We start from the raw sequence: 22147 nt of genomic DNA, 5'->3' as shown, positions 1-22147 counted from the left end.
ATACATCATAAAAATAAGAACTTGGGATTCCATATCTGGAGGATCTGATTGGGCTTGCTCCAATGGATTCAAGTTTCGGGAACCACTGTGACTGGCCTTGTCAGAACCTGTATTACTGACTGTTTGTCACTTGACAGGCATACCAGAAATCCTGGCTTTCCTATTTGAGGGAATCTTTTAAGACCACAGGCTTTCAAGATCTACATAATACTCTGCTTATTATCAGGCCAGAACACAAAGAACAGGTTAAGGAATGCTACCTGGAACATTTTCTGAACTCAAGCCTAGAGAAGGCCCAGGCAAACGAATCAATTGTAAAATATTAACTAGTGTCAACAACAAGGAGCATAGAGCATAACCTAGGATGTATTTTGAAATCCACCCAGCACCATTTTATTACACTTTTCAGGGTCTTTGCATTGCATTTTAAATGTGCTTTCTCATGTCAGGGGCCTGGCAACAGGACTTACACTCATGCTGATGTGACAGACAATGTTTCTATGCAAAACAATAGTCATTTCATACTGTTTAGCACTTCGTATTAAGCCTGAGGTTCTCCGTTCTGGTCCCCATTCTGCGAAAGATGAATTTGAGACATTATAAGGATAGGCTTGTATTCTTGCAGTGTTTAGGATCACCGGATACTTGTTATTCAATGTAAAACTTTATAAGAGTGCCTCTTAATATCAGGAAACGCTATGAAGCCCAATAATTGGTGAAATATATGGACTTTGAATTGCACTGGGCCACTTTTATTCCCCACTTAAGGAGCCTATGTCCTTGCTGGAATGGTAACTCCTAGGATGCTTGGAATTTATTGTCAAGAAATGAATACATGAATTTTTAGAAAACTGTGCTATACATGTTCCATGAACTGCGCATGCGCACTTAACTTCCGATTGATTTGAGTGTTTGCCTTTTATGTCCATGTCGTGCTTTTATGTCTCCGGCCGCATAAAGAATTGATTGATTGACTTGAAATGATCTGTGAGTCAAAGAGGAATCACTCTTTCTTGTGCAGGTGAGTCAGCTAGAAGTTGACGGCCACCTACTGAGATCGACTGCAATGGGGTGAAAGTTCACAGTGTCTTCCTGCATCAAGGAAAGCAGTAATATAGTTTAATGGAACAATATTTTTCTTGTAGGCTAGGCATAAACAGATGCACAGGGGTCCTCCATATTAAAACACTGTGTTCAGATGACAAAAGTGCTTTCATTGTGTTCAAAACCGTGAATACGATTTTCACTCCGTTTTTTGCTGGTTAAGGAGGTAGGGGAGGCACGAATTCTCCCAGAACCGCAGTGCGTTCAGATGTTTAGTTCTGAAAATGGAATGCTCCCCTAGTAGTCTGACGCATAAGCTACCTCACAACACAGCATGCCCAGGCTCCTCTGTTATTTGATAATGACTGTTCCAAAAAGCTGCCGTTCCTTTGAAATAAAAGCACAGTATGGATTTTCAGATTTTTGAATGAGTGGACTTGGTGACAAGTGCTCTTTAAGGGAAAGACTAATTGCACTGGCTTGTTGTGTGCAGCGTTTACTACACAGTTCTTTTAAGGTGTCTTAGTCCTGACGCACATTACACATCTCAATTGGAAAAAATAGCCAATTTGATCAAATATTGGTAGAGCGGGTGTAGGTGTTTGTATTGAAATATACAAATGGAAATCACTTGAAATTAAATATTTTTGTAAATTAACGTTGTATTTACAATTTTTAATTGCAATGGCACATGCAATATTTTAGACGAATGGAACTTTAAATGCATCTCTGCCACTTTTTCGGTTATAAAAATGTCCAAGACTATTTCAATGTAAAAATAATTCACTTATTTTTTAACTTACTACTACAAAGGCCAGTCCGTTTATCATCCTTTACAATGCATGAACGTAAATATACATTGTTCAGTACATTTGCTTACCACCCGCACTCCTCGGTATCCCAAAAGTTAATGTGCTAGTTTCTTTAAAACTACTATGACATAGGTCAGGGTTCTACAAAGTCGGTCCTGGAGGGCCGCATCCGTGCCAGATTTTTAAGATAACTACTTTTATCTAAATGGGTATATGCTCAAATTCTGTCATTGATCCGATCCTCCTTGACCGACTTTGGAGAACCCTGACATCGGTAATCCTTCTCGCTGCCTTAACCATAGCACTATCCTTCACAATCACTGACCTAGCTGCACTGGGGGTAAAGATTGCATTTAAGGCACTGTATCAGAAAAGAACAAATTGTCGAGAGATGGTTGTTTTAGGCATGCTGTGAAATGCGAGGAGTGTTTGGTTTATTAGGCTTCATACAGCACTGTTTGAGCAAGCATGTAATGTTATGCTATGTTACATAATTTGTAGAGCGCAAGACGAGGCGTCCCAGCACTAGTTTCAGAAACATATTTGCGAAGAAGAGATAGGACTGGGTAAACTTTGCCGGAAAGAGCCAGGTCTTCATGGTCTTTCTAAAGGCCCAATGGTTCTGAATGATCTTTATGGCCACCGGAAGCCCGTACCACAGGGCTGACACCATCGCACGGAACAAGCACCCTCCAGCTCATGCTCTTCTGACTCGGGGAATATACAACAGGTGAAGGTCCGCAGAGTGCAACTCACGGTGTGGGACATACGGTGATAGCAAATTAATTAGGATCGGAGTTACTTGGGAGGTGAGACACCTGCAACTGCTTTTGCCTGCTCTTCATAAGACAAAGTACTGTCGACCCAGAACCCCAGAAATGTTACGATTTTCTTGAGCAGTGGAGCAGCCCCAAGCAAGGCGGGCCCCAACTGCTCACCTCAAATTTGAGTATCTCTTTCTAGAAGAAGAATTTCAAATTTGTTGGTATTAAGCTGCAGACAGTTAGCCGTCATCCAGTCTGCAACAGCCACCATGTCATTGTGAAATTTGGCCAGGTTATGTTTAGAGTTCTTAGAGAAGGAGATTACAAGCTGAGTGTCATCTGCATAGGGTACTAAAGACAACCCTTTGTCTCTTGCCATCACCTCCAGGGCTTGTATATAGATATTAAAAAGCGTTGGGCTCAGTGCCGATACTCGGGCACTCCATGATTAACTGCGTACTCTTGAGAGTGGTACGGGGGAGTGATAACCTGAAAGATCTTCCAGCAAGAAATGACGAGAACCAGGCCAAAGCATTACCTCCGATACCTATCTCCTGTAAGTGCTGCAGCAGGATCTCATGCAATACTTTATCTAACATGTCCCTTATGTTGAGTTGGATCAGGGCTGAGGTGTTTTCCTCGTCAAGGGAGTCCAGCAGATGTTCCATAACTGCCAAAACGGTGGATTCAGTGCTATGGTGCTGTCTAAAATCATTCTGGGAAGCGTCCAGAATTTTGTTGGACTCCACGTATTTGCTCAGAATGGAGTTTACGCAAGATTCAATAGCTGTAGCCAAGAAGGAGAGCAGGTAAACAGGACGAAAGTTTTCTGGCTTAGATATATCCAAAGAGGGTTTTTTCAGCAGCGGAATGACTTTAGCATGCTTCCATGGGGCAGGTACCGTCGCTGTAGATAATGGCAGGTTAATCAGCTCACAAGTTTGAGTGGATCAGCTGGAGAGCCTGATTTGATTTTGCAGCTAAGCATGCTTACCTCCGCCTGAGACAGTAAATGGAAGAAGAGTAGTGAGGGACCAGTGAAGCATGCTTGTGCCTTACGACTTGCACAGCCCCTCATGGGGGACGTTTTTGTAAATATTCTCCCCCTTATTAATGTAGTAGTTAGCCAGATCGTCGCACTGAAAATTCGAGGTGATGGTAGGTTTGGCAGCCGTGTTTCGAAAATCTTTAAGAAGGGAGAAGATGCTTTTCGCAGGGTTACTGCTACTTTTAATTTTGAGAGCAAAATAATCTGCCCTGGACTTCTGTATTAGCTTGTAGTAGGCTTTAATGGGCATGCAATATTGCATTTTTAGGTTTGTCTCTTAGTAGCGTCTCCAAGCACGCTCGAACACCTTGCAGTTTTGTTTTAGCAATGGTCACAGACTTGTTAAACCATGGACTGGTCAGAAGTTTTTTTACTGTGGGTAAGTTTAGTGGGAATGCAGCTGTCAAGAGCCTGTGTGAGCCATGCATGCAAAAGGCTAAACGCTGCCTCTATATTAGGAGGCAACTGGGGCATCTGTGTTAGAAGGAGGTCACAGAAGTGGTCTGCATCTAGTTTATGCCATGGGCGTTTCAGGATGGAAAGGGATCAAATACACTGTGGTGGACCTTGACCTTGTAGCGACATAGAAATTAAGACGTGGTCTGACCAGGCCATAGAAAGAGGGTGCTGAATTTTCACCAAGGATAGATTCGGGAATACAGGATTGAAAAGGTGCCCAGCTAAGTGCGTATATTTTGGGACGCATTGTACCTGCTGGTAGGCGGCAAGATCTGCCAAGAGATTAGCGACCTTATTGTTATGGTGGTCTTCTAAGTGGAGGCTAAGATCCCCCACAATATTGCAATTGGCAAACTTGATAGCCAGTGTGGCGACCAGGTTCACCAAAGCTTACCTAAATGCTTTAGAGAGACCAGGGGGACGATACATTAGCAGACCGGATAGCATGAAATTGCAATTGAGTATGATTTTACACAATCCGGAATGGTCTTCCTGGTGATATTGCAAGGATAGTGTTCCTTGAGGATTATAGCAATGCCCCTATCTGTTACCAAATATATTATACTGCTTCATAGGGTAACCCTGAGGGAGGGCCAACAGTGGCTCAGATACAGATTCTGGCGTAAGCCAGGTCTCTGTTCTAATCAGGACATCCGGGGACGTATGTTACAGGTCAAACACTTCAGTGTGGTGCTTGACCAGAAAATGGCAGTTTAAACTCAAGAATATAAACTCTGCGTTGTGGAGGGTGGGTGCCGAATTGCAGCCGCCCACACTTAGCTTGAAGTCACACTGTTTTCAGAGAAAAGGGCATTGACAAAGCCAATAGTTGTTGCTCTAATGGGCTATGGGCTGTTCCAGTACTTTCTGGCAATAAAAACACGTTTACATGCAGCATGAGTCAAAATTAAAGAAAACGAATTAAAAGATGGCCTCTGATGCACACACTTGCATTGTGATTCATATGAGTATGTAGTGACATGGTTTATATGTGTGTGTAGTGACATGCGTTTTGTGACTTGCACATATGGGCATGTATCATTACCATGGTTATTGGAATTATGTAGCTGTGGAGTGCCAAATTATTCGACAAGTTTGAGTAAACAATGCAGAAAAAAGTCAAATAATGTGGTGTAATGCAGCACATTTTGAAATACTATTACTGTATTATTTTGACATGTTAACCCTATGTGGACCTTGGTTGCACTGCATTAGTACCAATTTACACCACAATACAGCCATAAGCAACAGAAAGGTGATCAGTCAAGCTTTGCAAAGAGCCTTCAACATTTTTAGTAAGATTTGAACAGTTTGAGATAGAAACAAAATACTTTTCTGCAGACTATTTAGCAGATGATTGATTACAAACATTTGAGAACTAATAGTTTGTTGGAGGTAGAATTAAGTTTCAATATCCATTTTGTTTGAAATTAAATATATATTATTAACTAGAAACTGTTAGACTTGGTTCTTTTTTCAGGGTCATCCCTGAATATTTTGCCTTCCTCCTGGTATTTTTTTCTGACCTGATGTTGGTGGTTTTAGAACTCTGGGCACTTTATCACTGCTGTCCAGTGGTAAAGTGCATGTGCTCTCTAAGGTAAATGTGGTACGATTGGTCTATACCTGTCAGGCGTATGTAATTTACCTATCTGTCCCCTGTAAAGTGGTATCTTATATTCCCAGGGCGAGTAAATTAAATGCTACTGGTGGGCTAATTTGCATGTAGCCAGGTTCTGGGCTGGGATGGTGCAGTGAGCTAAAAAAAGGTTGATGGATCAAGCCCTGATCTTTGGACTGGGTAAGAGTGGTCTCCTTAATTCAGACACTCTGTTCATCACCACCCCCTTTTCTGAATCATTTTGTCCACCATAAGCGTGGAAGGGTATACTCAGATGTGAGTCCCTTGCTCATTGCACCATCAGGATTCAAGCAAGCCGGGCCGACGACGGCTGAAATACCAGAAACCGGTCCCCGGAAGCTGGTTTCCTTCCCAGTATAAGAATTGGCTTGGTAGTTTGGTTTGCCCTGTTCCCATCATGCACTGGGACAGGAACAGACTAATTTGCATGTAGCCAGCTTCTGAGCTGGGATGGTGCAGTGAGCTAAATAAACGGTGATGGATCAAGCCCTGATCTTTGGACTGGGTAAGAGTGGTCTGCTTAATTCAGACACTCTGTTCATCACCACCCCCTTTTCTGAATCACTGGTGGGCTTCCAGCACTGTTTGTGCCACCCACCAAAGTAGCCTTTCAAACCTGTCTCAAACCTCTGCCATTGCAGGGCCTGCGCACACAGTTTTCTGCCGCTGTGACGTGGCATATAATATGGGTGCCACATCTGTGACTTCCCTTTTACTACATATCAGACACCCCTAAGGTAGGCCCTAGCTAGCCCTATGGGCAGGGTGCACTGTAAGTAAAAGGTAGGACAAGTGCCTTAACTGTGTGGCATGTCCTGGTGGTGAGAAACAACCTATTTGGTTTCTCACTACTGTGAGGCTGCCCTCTCATAGGAGTGCATTGGGGATTCCCTGATATGTGTTTCAGTGGCAATTCCTGATATGAGGGGAGGTGTGATCAAGTTTGGTATGTATGGAATAGTGGTAATAAATGCTGTGTAATGATGTTCGCAGATTTATTATCACTATTTTAGAAATGCAACTTTCAGAAGTGGGCATTTCTGTGTGCTCTGTGTCTTTGTGCCTGCCTTTTGTGTATTGCATGTCTGGCTCTGGATGACATGGCCTGGGGAGGTGCAGTGCCTCCAGAGGGGCTGAGTGAGTCAGAACTAGGCTGAATAGGGAGAGCTGTATTTGGAGTAGTGGGCGAAGTAGTACCTGGATCTGAATAGGACTGTACCTGCCTTACACAATGCTGGCTCTGCGCCTGTGTGGTGTGTCTGGGGCCAGAGCCAACACTGACAAAGGAGGTTGTTGTGCACTGTAACAATGTTCTTAGGTGCCCCCCAGAACTGGTTTGGACTGGGCTTAGGCCTGTGCCAGAGGGAAGAACAAAGACACTGACTGGCATAAGTATTGGGGCTGTGATTTCATGAAAAGGTTGTACCTGCTTTGAGCTCTGAAGAGAGGACTTCTGGGTGCAGGAAGAACCACCACGGAGGACTTCCCTCCTATTGGAAGGCCCTGTGAGCTGGCCTGCCTGGGCCCAGCTCTGCCCTGTGCGAGTTCGTGGTGAGTGCTCTTTTACCCTGCTGCTCAAAGAGTGGGCTGATCTAGAAAGGAGCAACTTGTGCCCTGCAGAGTGGGCAGCGCCATCCTCTCCTATGTGGTCTGAGCTCCAGGTATGGGCTGACACTGACCAAAGCATGAGGAGGGTTTTGTGGGCTTTGCGCTCAAAAACGCTGTGCATGGAAGCCAGCTCCTTTCTGGAATCCTGCTGAGAAGGAATCCTGGCATGGGGATTCCTCTGTGTTGCCTGGTTGTGGGCGTAGCTTTGCCTGAAGAAGCCTGATTGTGGGGCTTGCTGAAAGGAAGGAGCCCAGAAAACACTGTCATTGCTCGCCAGTGTCGTGGGATGTAAACATGGAAGTAGCACGGGATGCTTGTGGCCACACAATCCCACAGACTCTTCTCCTCGTCACCGCTGTGCCATTGCTAGTCACCTCTGAAGGGAGGCAAAACCACAAACGGCAGCTGGAAGTCAGGCAAAGTCGGGCCTGACTGTGTGCGGGTTGCCATAACCAGGAGGAAGCCCATGAAGAGACCGGAAGTCAGGCGAAGGATGCCTGATTGTGGGTGGGGTCCCTCAAGAGGGATCACGTTGAGAGCCTTGTGAAAGCTTTGTGCTTAGGGGAAGCAGCGCTCCCAGCCCCTAAGTGAAAGGAGAAGCTGTAGTGCTGTGGCGGTGGCCCTCGAGAGGCTACACAACACCTTTTTGGGGCATGAGTCGGTGGAGTGAGGGTAAGTTCGGCCACTGGGGGATATTGCCTACGTGGAGGAGACCAAGTGAGGTCTTCCCATCCTCGCGGGCATTGCGCTACCTGTTGGTAGCGGTGCCGCCCCCCCTGTTTATTATGGGCCTTGTTTGTGATGCCTCGGCAGCCAGGGGGCCAGTTTGGAGGACTTGTGTTAGAAAGGACACAAAGCGGGGAAAGCCCTCATTTCAGACAAGGGGCTTATGGGGACACCCAGGACGGCCACGAGGAGAAGATCAGATGGCCTGATGTTCACCTCTATGTTTTTGGGGGCGTAAGACACTTAGGTGATGTGTGCACCTTAACAGTGATTACGGTGCCCTGATGAGGGGATTTTGCACCTAATGCTTCTTACTAGGATGTCCTGATGATTAGGATGTATGCCTAATATCTGTATGCCTAATGTGTTTATTCTGAGTGCCCTATTGCCAGTAGTACTGGTTGTTTTCACTAACAGCAATATGATGGTTATGACAGTGGCCCGATTGGCCCTGTTGTGTATATAATCCCTGTAAAGTCATACCAGGTGCCAGGTGGCACTGTGTATATATGCAGTTACGTTCTAATGTGTTTTATGAGTAATAAAAAGGCTATTTTTTATGTAACCTTGAGTGGAGATTCTTTTGTGGTGTGTCTAGTGTGTTGCTGCTGTGTGTGTGTGCACAAATGATTTACACATTGCCTCTGGGATAAGCCTGACTGCACGTACCAACCTACCAAGGGGGTGAGCAGGGTTTATCTTCAGCGTGTAACTCCTTTGCTATGACTAGAGTGGTGGTTTGTGCCTGGCTTAGGCGCATGCCCTAGCCAACCAGAAATCCTATTTCTAACAGAAACCTATTGTATCAACAAGCATATATTTTTCTAAATAGCTTATTGCCATATTATATATTTTACTTAAATAAATACTTGCTATCTTGTGTGTGCATACAAGCTGTTGTAGTAACACCATGTCATATACAATCTGTTGGTAAATAACAGTCTTCAAGGTCACAAGGGAACAGGACGTATTCAGTATTTCAATTCAATTCAAATTAAGCTTTATTCGATTTATAAATAAATCCTAAAGGCACAGCTTGATAATATTCACATTCCAATTTGTTACATGACAGTAATTAAAAAGAAGAAACAACCAGATTTCAAATAAAAATAGTCCACAAACATATAATAAATAAATAACTTTATATTAAAATAATACTTTAATCTTTTTTAAAAAAAGAATGTATTACATAGAATTTGCGGGAGACGCTATCTTGGCTACATCAACATTAATCACTATCGCATAGAGGTCCTAAACTTGATCAAATGTTTTTTAAATAGAGCAATGGGTTCCATAATCATTTCATTATCCAAAATTTGTAATTTAATATATCCAGCAAGACCTTGTCTTACGCCTAAAAATTTTAAGATAGGAATTATAAACCTTTTCTTGGGACTGAATAAAATTTGCAGAATAGGATTGTATGCAGTGTTGATTGGCGCAGTATATCATCACATGGGCACAAGGCCAGATCTCTTGACCAATCATTATTAGTTGGATGGCTGACCCGCCTGTGCAGAATGCCTAAACACAAGCGGGTCAGGAGCATTCGGTCACAGCAACCCTGGACATAAACCAGATATGGCTGAATGCCTGGGCATTTTAGCATCAGCTGGTTATCCATTACAGTTGTTTTTTCGCTTTCTTTAGACCATCTCTTATCTTGTATAAATGCCAGACAATCTGCTTTCAGTACCTTTTTAGGGATTAAGACCATACTTTCTGGTTTTTCATAATATTCAGAGTGGCCAATTTCGTTTGCAAAAAGTTTATTATAACTGAGCCACGGAATGTGGTAGACCTTATCCAGTTTTACACGGTCCTTAATAATTTTGAGGTTAAAACTGGTCTCATCGGAGACCCGGACCTTTGCCAAAGCAGGATAGGGTTGATTTCCACTATGAAAGACAGACAAAGCTCGGCATGACAGCTAAAATTAGTGGTTGAAGTTGGAGCAGCTTGCAAGTAACATAGGAAAGCATTCTCACACAATTGTAGTGTCTGCAGAACTATAATCCCCCATATGCCCGCCCCAAACATAGCTATCGATAAACACTTTGACTGATATATTTTTAATAATTCTGGTACTGGTTTGGCACCCCATTTTTCTAGAGAAATTGATCACAGCACCTATGGCTCTTATAAACACCAATTTCCTTGCCAGTACGGCAGTAGACCATGTCCTAGTGTGATCACAATTAATCCCCAGATAAGAGAACATATTGGTACATTCAAATCTGTCATTTTTTATCAAATGTTGCGACATTTAGTGGTCTTCATTCCGCATTTCATTATAAAAGTCTTGCTGGTGTTCACACTTAGGCCTCTGACATACATAAAAGTAACAAGATTAGTTACTGTTCTTTGTAATCCTAATTGTGCTCATGCCAATAAAACCGCATCATCTGTGTACAGTAAAACTGGAACCCGTATGTTATTAATATTCAGATAATCTTGCTGATGATCTATCAAATACTGGCCAAGATCATTAAGGTATAAACTAAAAAGAAAAGGAGCAAGCATATATCCTTGCCTTACTCCTTTTCCTATTGAGAATTTAGCTGGGCATTCACCTCGTTTACCAAACCGCACCCTTGCCCCTGCATCTCTATATAGTTCCCTCATGAAGAGTATTAATGTATGATCGACTCCCATCCCTTCCAAGATGCTCCATAACTTTTCATGTTTTACACAGTTAAATGCAGAACTTAGTAAATACATAATGTTTCATTTTATTTTTCATCCCCCACTTACTTTATTTTCCACTTCTAATGTTTTTTATTTATTTTTTATTTATTTTTTTTATTCTTTTTTTTTCCATTGCCACCCTCCTTTCTTCGCCAGCTTACACTCCAGGAAGCCTTCCCCCCCCCCCCCCCCCCCTCCCCTTCCTTTTTCATGACCATTTTTTTTTATTTTCCACTTTAAAACTGCATAGCACATTCTTTAAATTACAACATCCCGTTGCATTAGTGAAGACTAATCGTGGTCATTATAGCATTAGATATGATGACCCTGCTAAGGAAATGGACCTCCGGTGCAAAGAGTGTCAGATCTATTGCCAGCTTCTGATGCTGTCATGCTATATTTTATGTTAGCATCGGATCGATTTATAAAAAAAGTATCACTTTTAGGATTCCAGCACACCTCAGAGCAACTGTTGATTGCTCAACACAAATTCACAATAAAACACTTGTAACAGTTTCAGAGTGACCTAGAATTTAGATCAACATAACCCAACTGCATTCTGTCCACCCCTAGAGCTTCTTGTGATGGAAACACCAGATATGGAACAAGCCTCAAACACACCTGGAAGATTGCAGCAATAAATCACATGTGACTCAGGATGTAATACCTAAGGAAACGAGTCAGATGCACAAACACACATTCAAACAAACAAATCCACAGCAGAATCCACAGCATTCGGTCTAAGGACGCGATTCCAAAAGAACCGGTCAGTTGCATTCATCCGATAAGGCTCAAACAATGCCCATTAGTTAGCATCCCCCTTGATAACCCACAGGACACACCCGTCCACCTCGACCACCTCAGAACATGACCTCCAGTTGGTATTTGTGACCCCTTCTCTCAGGGTGGGAATATGCATCTAAACACACAATTTATGGCCCACCATACCAGTATTTCCTGCCCAAAGGGAGGTGAGCTTCTCTTTATAGCATTCGCTGTACTGTATAAAGCATGCCGTGTACCTGATTCAAGTTGAAATCCAGCACACAACTGTAAGAGAGGTAGCTGCTATTCCGGGCCATTATTGTTTAAACTTAAACTATTCCTGATGCCCAAACCAAGCAGGTCTCCTTTTTGATAGCCAGGCATGCTACAACAGTTACTTTCCTTTATTAGAGATAGAAAGAACCTTGTTCTGAAATATATTTTTTATATATTTTAAAAACTCTTTCAGAGAAACAAAGATAAAAATAAAGGTCCAAACTCCAGTTGTGCTGAAAAGTTGAGAATAAACAGTCTGACAATTTTATGCTGCAGCCACCCGGAATGGCCTTTCTCTCAACCTCCTTTACACAATTACACCAAGAAATAGCTTGGAGATATAAAGTAATCTGAAAGCACCTGCAGATGCTGAATATCTGGGAGCACGAGCTGCTCACTGCAGTCAGACGTTATTGCTTTTCAGAACTGCATCAAAGTCGAAGAACGCAATTTTACAGTGCAGGCGTTCATCACAGATAAAAAAAAAACCTATGTGGCAGTGCGCATGTCCGCTGAACACAAAGAAGCACAATGCAGAGCTTTTAGCTCTAGCTGCAGATTTGGTCAAACTATTTCATTGGTGCATGCGCATATATATTGTTTCTTTAAGTGTCGTGGCTGAGTATTTAACATTCCAACACAATTTATTTTGAGAGCAACCCTGACGTTAGTGGGTAATTGTTGACATTTGTCAGAAACACACGATTTAGAAATAAAGTCCTGAATATGCAATTTACACCATAGACAATTGATAATCTCCTTTGTTAAAGTTTATTCTTTGTGGATTATTGTAAGCACAGGGGTTTTGTGGCGAAAAGTATAATTACAGGCAATGGGGTTTATTGAAGACTTGTCCTGCCTGGTATGACATACCACTACTGGATTCCATTTTTTAGGCATGGGAGTTTTATTTTTCCGAACTAGAGCTTAATTTCAGGAAATATAACAGTTCAAGCGATTACCTGACGTGTTTAGCCGGGCAAGCTACGCCGTGAGCTTTCTCAAGAGAATTTCACTGGATGGGACTATTCAAGTCAACATCACAATATGGTGAGGGCTAGGCGAGAGGGTTCTGGCTGCTAACTAAGACAGCCGCTTAGTGTATTGGTCACCGTCAGAGAGGAGGTTTGTCATGGTGCGACTGATCTCCTTGAACACAATTTATCCTGTGACTGAAATTTCAGCACTATTCAGGAAAAGAAAACAAACTTGCCCAAAAATGAATCTGAAATATTGTGTGATTACTTGATTTATGCTTGGAATAGTATGCTACATGATACTTTTTGATAGAAGTGACCCTATGTACTTGGTATGAGGGTCACATGGACGCCCAATTTCTGCATTTTATGAAGAAGTTGTTTAGCATCCGTTCCTGAAAATCGACCAGCTATCGGGCCTTTCTGGTTGCCTCAGATCTGTGTCTCAGTAAGGCGTGCGCCAGAAGATGGATGGTTTCTATGCACCTTAGCCCTTACTACCGTGATTAGCCGTCAAACCCTCTGTCTTTGGGTTTTATGCCAAGCCTGCTACTGTTCATCTTTAGTTTGATTCACAAAGCTATTTTTACCATGGGTTGGTGTTTCCTAACCATGGAAATTGAAGAATAAATCATCCGAAATTTGAAAGGATAGCACATCTTCCACCGGTAAAGGTTTATGCATTGAAGCCCTTTGTCTGTGTTCAGAATGTATTGCCAAGATTGGTTAGCCTCAGACTGCAGTACCGATACATTTTAAAAGTACAGTGGATTTCATTTCATAGTAGATGGTGAAATTTGTACCAAGGGTGTGTAGACAAAATGTTAAAGTATTCGAGGCTACCAGCGGCTCGACCGTGGAGCCAAGCATGAACGAGGTGCTGTGACATCCTCTGCTAGCCTAGGGCTACTCTGCAAGTAAGGAAAGGTTTCAACAAGGCTGAGTAAGACCATAGGTCTAACTCAGCATGGTGCTTCAAAAGAGCAAACTGGTAGCGTCTACATGTGGCATGGGACACTCCATGTTGAATTTCAAACCAATGCAAAAAAAAAAAAATTAATGAACTCGTGCAAATGGAAATAAATGTGTGATCAGATCATCTCAGCAAGTTTCCCCTGCCCTCCGTAGAGATTTTGTGTGAATTAAAGTTATAACATAAATTAAAATGTTACATTCTCAGTTCTTGCACACATGACTAGGATCCGTGGTTTCAGGTAACTTTTTTTTTTAAATCTACACAGGAGCATAATCATTTGGCTGTTCCACGAGACTGATCTCCAGTGTAGACACAGAAGTTGGCTCAGAGCACACGACTGGTGACTCCACACCCTCACAGCAAGCTTTGCTCTGTCAGTGAACGCTTCGAATAGATTGCGGGCTAAAGTATTTGCGGATGAGAGAGAGAGCACCTCATAATAATTGAGCAATCAAAGTCTTTCATTTCCCAAGACAACCATGCTTGAAAATGAAAATATGTATATCTGCAGGATGTAAAATTCGTGTGAATGAAGGCAGCAGCTCGGTAAAAGACTAGACACGAAGCACCATGCCAGATAACAAATGTTGTCTGGAACTATTTATAGTCTGAATTATTTATTGCTAGGAAATATATCACAGTGTCAACCATCTTCATGATATCTGGGGAGAAATTTCACGATTGGACTGTTTTTCCCTCTGGGAATAAGCAGTTGCACTTAAAGCCTCACAAGATCATCCCCTCTCCCAGTGGCCTAGAGATTAGCCAATTGTTGCGAGGTGCGGTGTGCCAGTTGGGTTTCTGCATCGCTCCCTGCGCCATAGTATCATGTAGTCAGCTGTAGGATTGAGTTATGCTTATGTCTCAGATAAACATAAGAAATGCATTTGCGAGGTAGGTCTGGGACAGAGAAAGCAGCTTCAGGCTTTGTTTGAAATGTCTTTGTTTACGCTCTGATTCAAAAATGCATTATGCATCTTGCAGACGTGCATCAGTAAATTCAAAAGAAGAAAGTCTTTTTTTCAAGCAAACTACAATCTCTGGAAACTATTGCTCTCTTTTGAGCCAATGCGCACACACATTGTTTGAATGACTGCATCCAGAGCCTGCAGGTAGGCATTATAACAATACATGTGTTTTTAAAGGATGTCTTAGGAATGATGAGATGTGTGTTTTCTGTACTGTGCCTTGAATTGGCCTTTAGCCTTTCGGGATGATAAGCTGACTCAGAGAAACAGGGCAGCACGCACTTCACAACGTGTTAGAAAGAACAGGAATACCAGTAACTGACGCGCACGAGTTGCAATCTATACAATTGTTATTGTCATCCTATACCCTTCACTTTCTCAGAGTTCGTTATTTTTCGGTGTTTTATCAAGTGATGTCTGTCAACATGTGAGAACTTTGAAGCAATGAGGATACAGGTTACTAAGAAAAAATAGCACATTGAGTATAGATGAGGTCATTACTTGGTCGGTAGAGTAGTTTAGGAAGGGTGGGCATGCCCCCCTCATACTTCATATGTAGATCCACGTTTTACCATAGCTAAAGGCAGTGCTTAATTTGTGAAAAGATGAGGGATGGCGCCAACCTCTGCTCCGAAGTCCACGGCCAGTGAAATTTAATGTGAGGGTGCCGAACACCTAAGGTTTGTAGCCTGCAATTCACTTCAGACCTCTTTATTACACAACACTCCCTGCCCTTTTATCTCACTCTGGCAGGTGCTTTCACTCTTTGTGAGGGGTTTACTGTCTTTCTACTCTCCCGTCTTTCCTCTTTGTGTGCTTTCCCACTGTTGCTCTCTGTAAATGTCCAAAGAGGAAAAATGAGTGCCGATCCCCAGAAATAATTGCCGATGGCCCCCACCGGCTCCAATTAAGCACTGGAAGGCTATCTTATAGAGCTTGGGGGCATATTATCAAGAGTGGGATTCAAATTATCGCTGCTTTATCGGCAGGAAACTGCCGCTAAAGTGGCGATAAGGAGCTTGATAATATGCCCTTGAGAATTCCCATAGAAGCCCAGGTTAGATGTCTAACCTGGGTTTCTATTGGAATTCTATAGAGCATATTATCAATCCCATTATCGCCACTTTAGCGGCAGTTTCCTACCGATAAAGCGGCGATAATTTTATCGCCCCGTCTTGATAATATGCCCCTTAGTTTTAAAGAGTGTCTGAAATCAGAGGCAGCTCGGTTTAGCTGGAAATTCTGGAAACAGGATAGTCTGGATTTTATGAACCAACTGTCCCAAGCATCAGTTACTCAGTGAGTTTCCGCCAGCTGAAGCAGCACTGAGGAATCAGATGTGATGTTGCTGATTAGAGGTTCCTCGCAAAGATATTTTGAGGGTCAACATTTTTACGTATTCAGGGTCTTTATTCCAGTAGACCTTGTGGATGATGCAAAGTATCTTGAAATTCCATAAGAGGAAAGATTTTGCGGGTGAGTCCTACATAATAGGCCTACCAGGAGAGAGTTTGTGGACCTGACGGCTAAGAGTAATAACACTTTTATTATCAAGACGCTGACAATTGTGCTTGCAAATTGTGATGATTCTTAGTTTTTGAAATGAGGGGAAATATGCAGGATTACCATGTTATGCCCACTGGCGATGCAATCTTTGACTAAATAAGACCCAAGTGTCTCTGGTATTTACTGAGTGTGGCATCACCACAGCAAGTGAGGAGACACTGAGAATGAGCTTTAGATTTCAAGGATGGTCTGTAGAGAAGGATTGTGTTAGTTTGAAAAGAGTCTGCCCCTCCAATTCTTGCAGAACATTTTTCTATGGAGTGGCTAAAAGATGCTGTTTACTTGTGATGGGTGGCAATTACATTATTCAGAGAAGGATGGGTTTGATTGGCTGAGGGTGGCACTCTGGCATAGCTTTTCTCGGGTCAGACCTCATGCTTGGCTCATGATGGCCTTTGGAATTCATCTCTTGGTGGTCACCCTTTTGAATACTTAGGCCTTCATAATATAGAGATAAGATTGTCCTTCCTGTCTAGACGGGATATTATAGGCAGCTGTTTTCCCATCCACTTCCCCCGAGGAGGAGTGAGTGTGGCTGTAACTGATTGCACATAGGGCAGACTTTCTTTTATTCATTCGTTCAGATAGTTTTATCTGTTTCTTACATTTGGATCACAAGTTTATTACTCGGGAACCCAGGCCATGGTTGCAATGCTTCCGTGATATCCAGTAGTCATTAGATACTATGTACATATATATTGCCGCGGCCTGAGCCCTATTATAGGTATGTTGACCAAACTGAAATTCAGGACCGCGCGCGATGCTGGACAGGCTATCAGATGTTCATCCACCAGTTTTCAGTCAACAATAAAAGTGCCAAATAACTCCAGTGACTCATGGTCCTTCTTTAGCGAGATTGGAGTTTTGTCTAGTGGCAGTTTTGACTCATCTAATTTATGGCACGAGGTCAATATCCCTGCTGTATAGAGCATATACTATGTTGGTCACAGAACAGTATTTTATGTGCATAGCTCAGTGAGTTACGGCTTTTGTCACAGAGATCCTTTTGCTAATGCAGTTCATAAATTACAATCGTAACCTAGGTTAGAAAGTTATGTTTTTTCCCCAATCTTTCATTATCCTTATTTTGCTAAAACAGTTTGTTTGAGTAGAAATACATTCTTATTTGTAAAGTCAACTGTAACCACTGTAGGACTCTTAAAAATGCCTGCCAGTATGGATGACATGTGAATCCTACACCGTGTACTCCCCTTTGTCTTATGTAACATTTTCTAAACACTGATTTACACACACATATGATTCATTGTCTCTGTATCTGTGTGTCATGTAAAATGCCTGACACCTTACACTGGTACGAGGGGCACTATAAAACAAATGAAATACATATAAAAGAGGGGCTATGGGGCGATGAGAGGCACTGTTAGAGGGTGAGAAGGAGGGAATAATTGAAGAGTCCCAATAAAGATTGTAGTATCTTGGTGCACTGTAAGACCATCATTTACTAAGGTTTGAAAATTAATACAATTGAATATATAATGAAAAATGTGTTGTAGAACGCACTATTTTTCCCCAACCGTTCTTGGGGGAGAACCCTTCTGTTAGAAATTGAGTCTCTAGTTGGTAGAGGTATGCACCCTGTCCACGTAAGGACCACAATCACAGTCAGTGTAAGTCACAGCACAATCCTAAATTATCTTGTTCTGCCCCTCTGGTAGATTGGGACAGAGCAGGCAGGTTTAACTTGGAAGATAATGTGTAAAGTATTTGTGCAATAACTCATACAACAACACAGTAAATACACACTAGAAAGACTCAACAGTCTATCAATACAGAGAATAGTTATCTACGTAAAACAACATAAAAACAAACAAAATCCATCACGTAGAATTTGGGATATTGAATTTTGTAGAAACAAATGCAATTTAGTGCTTTGAAGCAGGTCACGCTAAATAGGTTATATCAGGTTGTGAGGAACTGGTACACATCCAAAGTTTAGGCCGACCGCAATGGAGCACAGGCCATATAGGGGGACCCATTTGATCCCTCTGAACACAGTACCTTGGATCCTAGGCAGCAGTCTATGCGGTTACGCATTGCGTTGTCCGGTGTCGTTGTGAGAGCTGTCAGCGGGGCTTTTGGTTGCTTCATATAGGATTTGGCGGAAACTCAGCTGCGGAACCCTTTTCTGATTGCCCAGAAATTGGATGGGGCCCTCAGGCTGTGTTATGACACACAGAGGGCAGAGTCCAGCAGCACCAGCAGAACTGCAGGAAGTAATTTTTGTCCCTGAGACTTCAGAAATAGAAGGCAAGCTAACAAGCCCTTGGAGATCACTTTGGAGGAAACGCAGTGTTCAGCTTTTCCTACAGCATAGTCAGGGAGCAGTAAGTCAGCAGGGCAGCAAGCAGGAAAGCTGTCCTTTTAGAAAATCAGTCCAGTTGAGTCACTTGGGCAGCACCGCAGACCACTGACAGAGGCTCGGATCAAGATCCAGAACTGTCTTATTTGGGAGGGTCAAAGACCAAGTATGTATACCAAAATGTGCCTTTGCTGTGGATGAAACTTCAAAGATTGGTTTTGAAGTGATCAAGAACCCCTTTAAAGCCAGTACTGTCTGCCAGGTTATCTATGGGGATCACCAGGTATTTGTGTGGAGTCGGGTCATAACTTTGATGTCCTGGTTTAACCCCTTTTCCTTCCGCCTGCCCAGGCCATTGGTATGCAGTTTTATACAGAGGGGTGTTCAACCACCCCTGGCCTGCCTGGTCTTATGGCTGTCATGGAGGAATGCACAAATGGATTTGTCACCCCATCCAGATGGGTATTGGAGACAGGCTGAAAGGTCACATAGAGAAAAGTTAAGAGCAGAAAAAAGGCCACTTTCTGAAAGTGGCATTTCTGCACTTGTAGTGTTAAATCCAACCTTACCAACAATGCACATTTATCACTACAATTCCACCCATACCAAACATGAGTAAGCTAGTCCCCTTGGATCAGGAAGCACAAAAGGGATTTCCCAATGCTAGTCTATGAGGGTAGTAGGCCTCACTGAAGTGAAAACGAAATATACTGTTTTTCAATAACAGGACATGTAAAATATATAACCACATGTCCTTCCCTTTACTTACTAGCACCCTGCTCCCTGGGTTGCCCAGGGTCATCCTTAAGGGAGACATGTGTAATAAAAGGGGCAGTTCAGGGCTTGGCAAGTAGTTTTACCTGCCAAGTCACATTGACAGCGAACTGCACTTGTAGGTCCTGCCATGGCAGGTCTCAGACATGGTCAGGGGCCTACTTACGTGGATGACACAATTAGTGCTGCTGGCCCACTAGTACCATTTAAATTACAGGCTCTGGGCAGCTGTAGTGCACGTTACAAGGGACTTATACATATAATAAAAATGCCATTTGGGTATGATCCAATGTTACCATGCTTTAGAGGAGAGAACACAAGGACTTCAGCACTGATTAGCAGTGCTAAAGTGCACAGAGTCCTATAGCCTGCAAAAATGGTTACAGAAACATTATGCCCGTATTATTTATAAATAATCTTCATCACTTTTGGACTGCTCTCCCTTATCTCACTTCTTTATGGCCCACTGACAATGTGTCATCTGTATCTTTGGTCTGGCTAATGACTTATACATGCTCAGGAGGACTCTGGACGAGGCTAGCATTTCACCATGATGGTGACTGCAGAGCAGTTATCCCACAGTAGTTATTATTATTATTTTATTTTATTACCAAGGATTCTTTCTGCGAGATGTGAGCCACAAATAACTAATTATAGCAACCCTAGCAGTCATAATAATAACTGGTATATTCCAGTAAGCATATCCAGGTATTCTAAAAAAATACATTAAATTAGTGATACGTGGATGTGTTTACACCTGAGTCTATAAATGCTGGTTTGCGAGTGAATCCAGAGATGTGGAAATGAATACCTTTCCCTTAACACTGTCACAAAAGGAGTAGAGTGTGGATTATGTCCCAGCCGTATGCTTTCCACGGACTTATATTCTTTTAGCAAAATGTACTTATAGATGTTTAATTTAAAGCAAGTATGACATCTTTAATAATAATAATAATAATAATAATAATCCACATTTGTAAAGCGCGAACAATCACCCGTAAGGGTCTCTAGGCGCTGGGGGCCATCAGGAAGATTAAGGAAGCTATTGCCCAGAGTCACATGGTGCTGGGCTAATCTGCCGCCGGAGCCGGGGATCGAACCGTGATCCCCAGATTTCAGCATCAGTCGCCCTGGCTGCGCACAATTATGCTGCCAGCTGCGCACATGTGTAGTAGAGTTGTATGGCAGAATATAAAGGACAAAAGTATTATGGACCCAAAACATCTTGCCAAATTATCAAGGACCGCAATAGAGAGAAGGTGAGTGAATATAGGTAAGTATAGGTTTATTAATCTGAGTGCCACATCCACAAACCTTGAAGAGCTATATATTGTCAAGGTACAAATATGTGTAGTTAAGTATAGTAAACCTATACTTATCTATATAAACTTATATTCATGATGTTTTGGTGGTTGATATTTTTGTCGCAATGTTTTGGCCCCACACTATTTTGTGATCGATCTTCTTAGGGAATACCGTGCTGTATCATCTATTTTTTCTCGTTCACTGGAGTATATATTTTTTAATGCTTTCAATTTGGCACTAGAACTGGTTTCCCTGGACTAGAAATGCGTCGGCACAACGGAGGGAGAAATTTACATCCTTAATTGACTCAATTGGCCTAGGCTGGTTGTAAAATGATCCTCGGTTGAGGACTGTGCTCCTTCTTATGACTTTGTCTTTTCTTATTTCGTGAATACAGATTAACTCCACTGTAAAATTTCAATTTGTGTTGTTTATATATTGTATTTTGGGGGAATGTATGATAATTGTGTATAGGAAATGTAAATATTTGTTTGTATATAGTCGTATATTGAATGTGCAGTATTTTCTTTTTTTTGCAACATTTGAAAAATAGTTTAAAAAATTTCAAAATATCCAGGTATAAATAAAAGTACCGGGTCAAACTAAAGTATTTTGTGTTTGCCCTATTTGCTAGAAACAAGTGTTTGAAAATTGTTTGGGTGTAGGCATATTTTTGTGTGTTTCGATAGAATAGGGTCCAGCCTACCCCATACCCTGTAAGGACCTAACTCCTTAGCTTCACAAAATACAATTTGGCACTTGGCAATTATAGAGGAAGCATCCATTGTACCCTGCATCAAGTTTTTGATCAACGACCCACAAATACTTCTGACAGGCATGCTTCCCCTACAACTGAAATGGATGTCAGGTTTTTCTTACCAAGGTGAGAAATACATGGCTTGGATAATAGCCTACAATTATAAATGTAATTGCTTTTTGTCTTCTGTTGTTAGCAGAATATTTTCTTCGACTGCGTTTGAATTCATTGCCATTGTAGACTTAATTGGATGTAGCTGCACTTAATAAGAGTTGCTTTTATGCAAATGCACTTTTTTCTGTCTATAACAAACAGACCTTTCTCTTTGAAGGGCCCAGAAGCTGAATTCCCTGACTAGAGGTGATTACCATGAAATACCTCGTGATACTGCACTTAGGCTTCAATTACAGCTGACTTGGTTATTTCAAATATGTGTGGCAACTGCAGTTAGTGCATATATCTAAATTACAAATTGTGTGATAACCACCCACACACTACATACATTTATGCAGATAAAACCTGAGAAAATGTACCTGTGGAAAAAGTCTAATAAATAACTTGGCAGGGAAATTTAGGTCTTATGATGTCCATAATATGCATTACACTCTCCATTTCAACATGGACATCATTTGGGAGTAGTCAGGGGTCACAGCTGCGACTGCTAGCTTGATC

The 22147-nt window shown here is 42.2% G+C and overlaps 1 protein-coding gene across 1 annotated transcript in view; it reads left to right on the top strand.

The window, feature by feature from the left end:
- Positions 1–22147, top strand: part of TMEFF2 (transmembrane protein with EGF like and two follistatin like domains 2) — an 804247-nt gene that overhangs the window by 582866 nt on the left and 199234 nt on the right. The gene's annotated exons all lie outside the window — the stretch shown is intronic.

Source organism: Lissotriton vulgaris, chromosome 2_1 (assembly GCF_964263255.1).
Source record: "Lissotriton vulgaris chromosome 2_1, aLisVul1.2, whole genome shotgun sequence".
Lineage (NCBI taxonomy): Eukaryota > Metazoa > Chordata > Amphibia > Caudata > Salamandridae > Lissotriton > Lissotriton vulgaris.
Note: the sequence above shows the minus strand (reverse complement) of the source record. Positions and strands in the feature narration are given on the sequence as shown.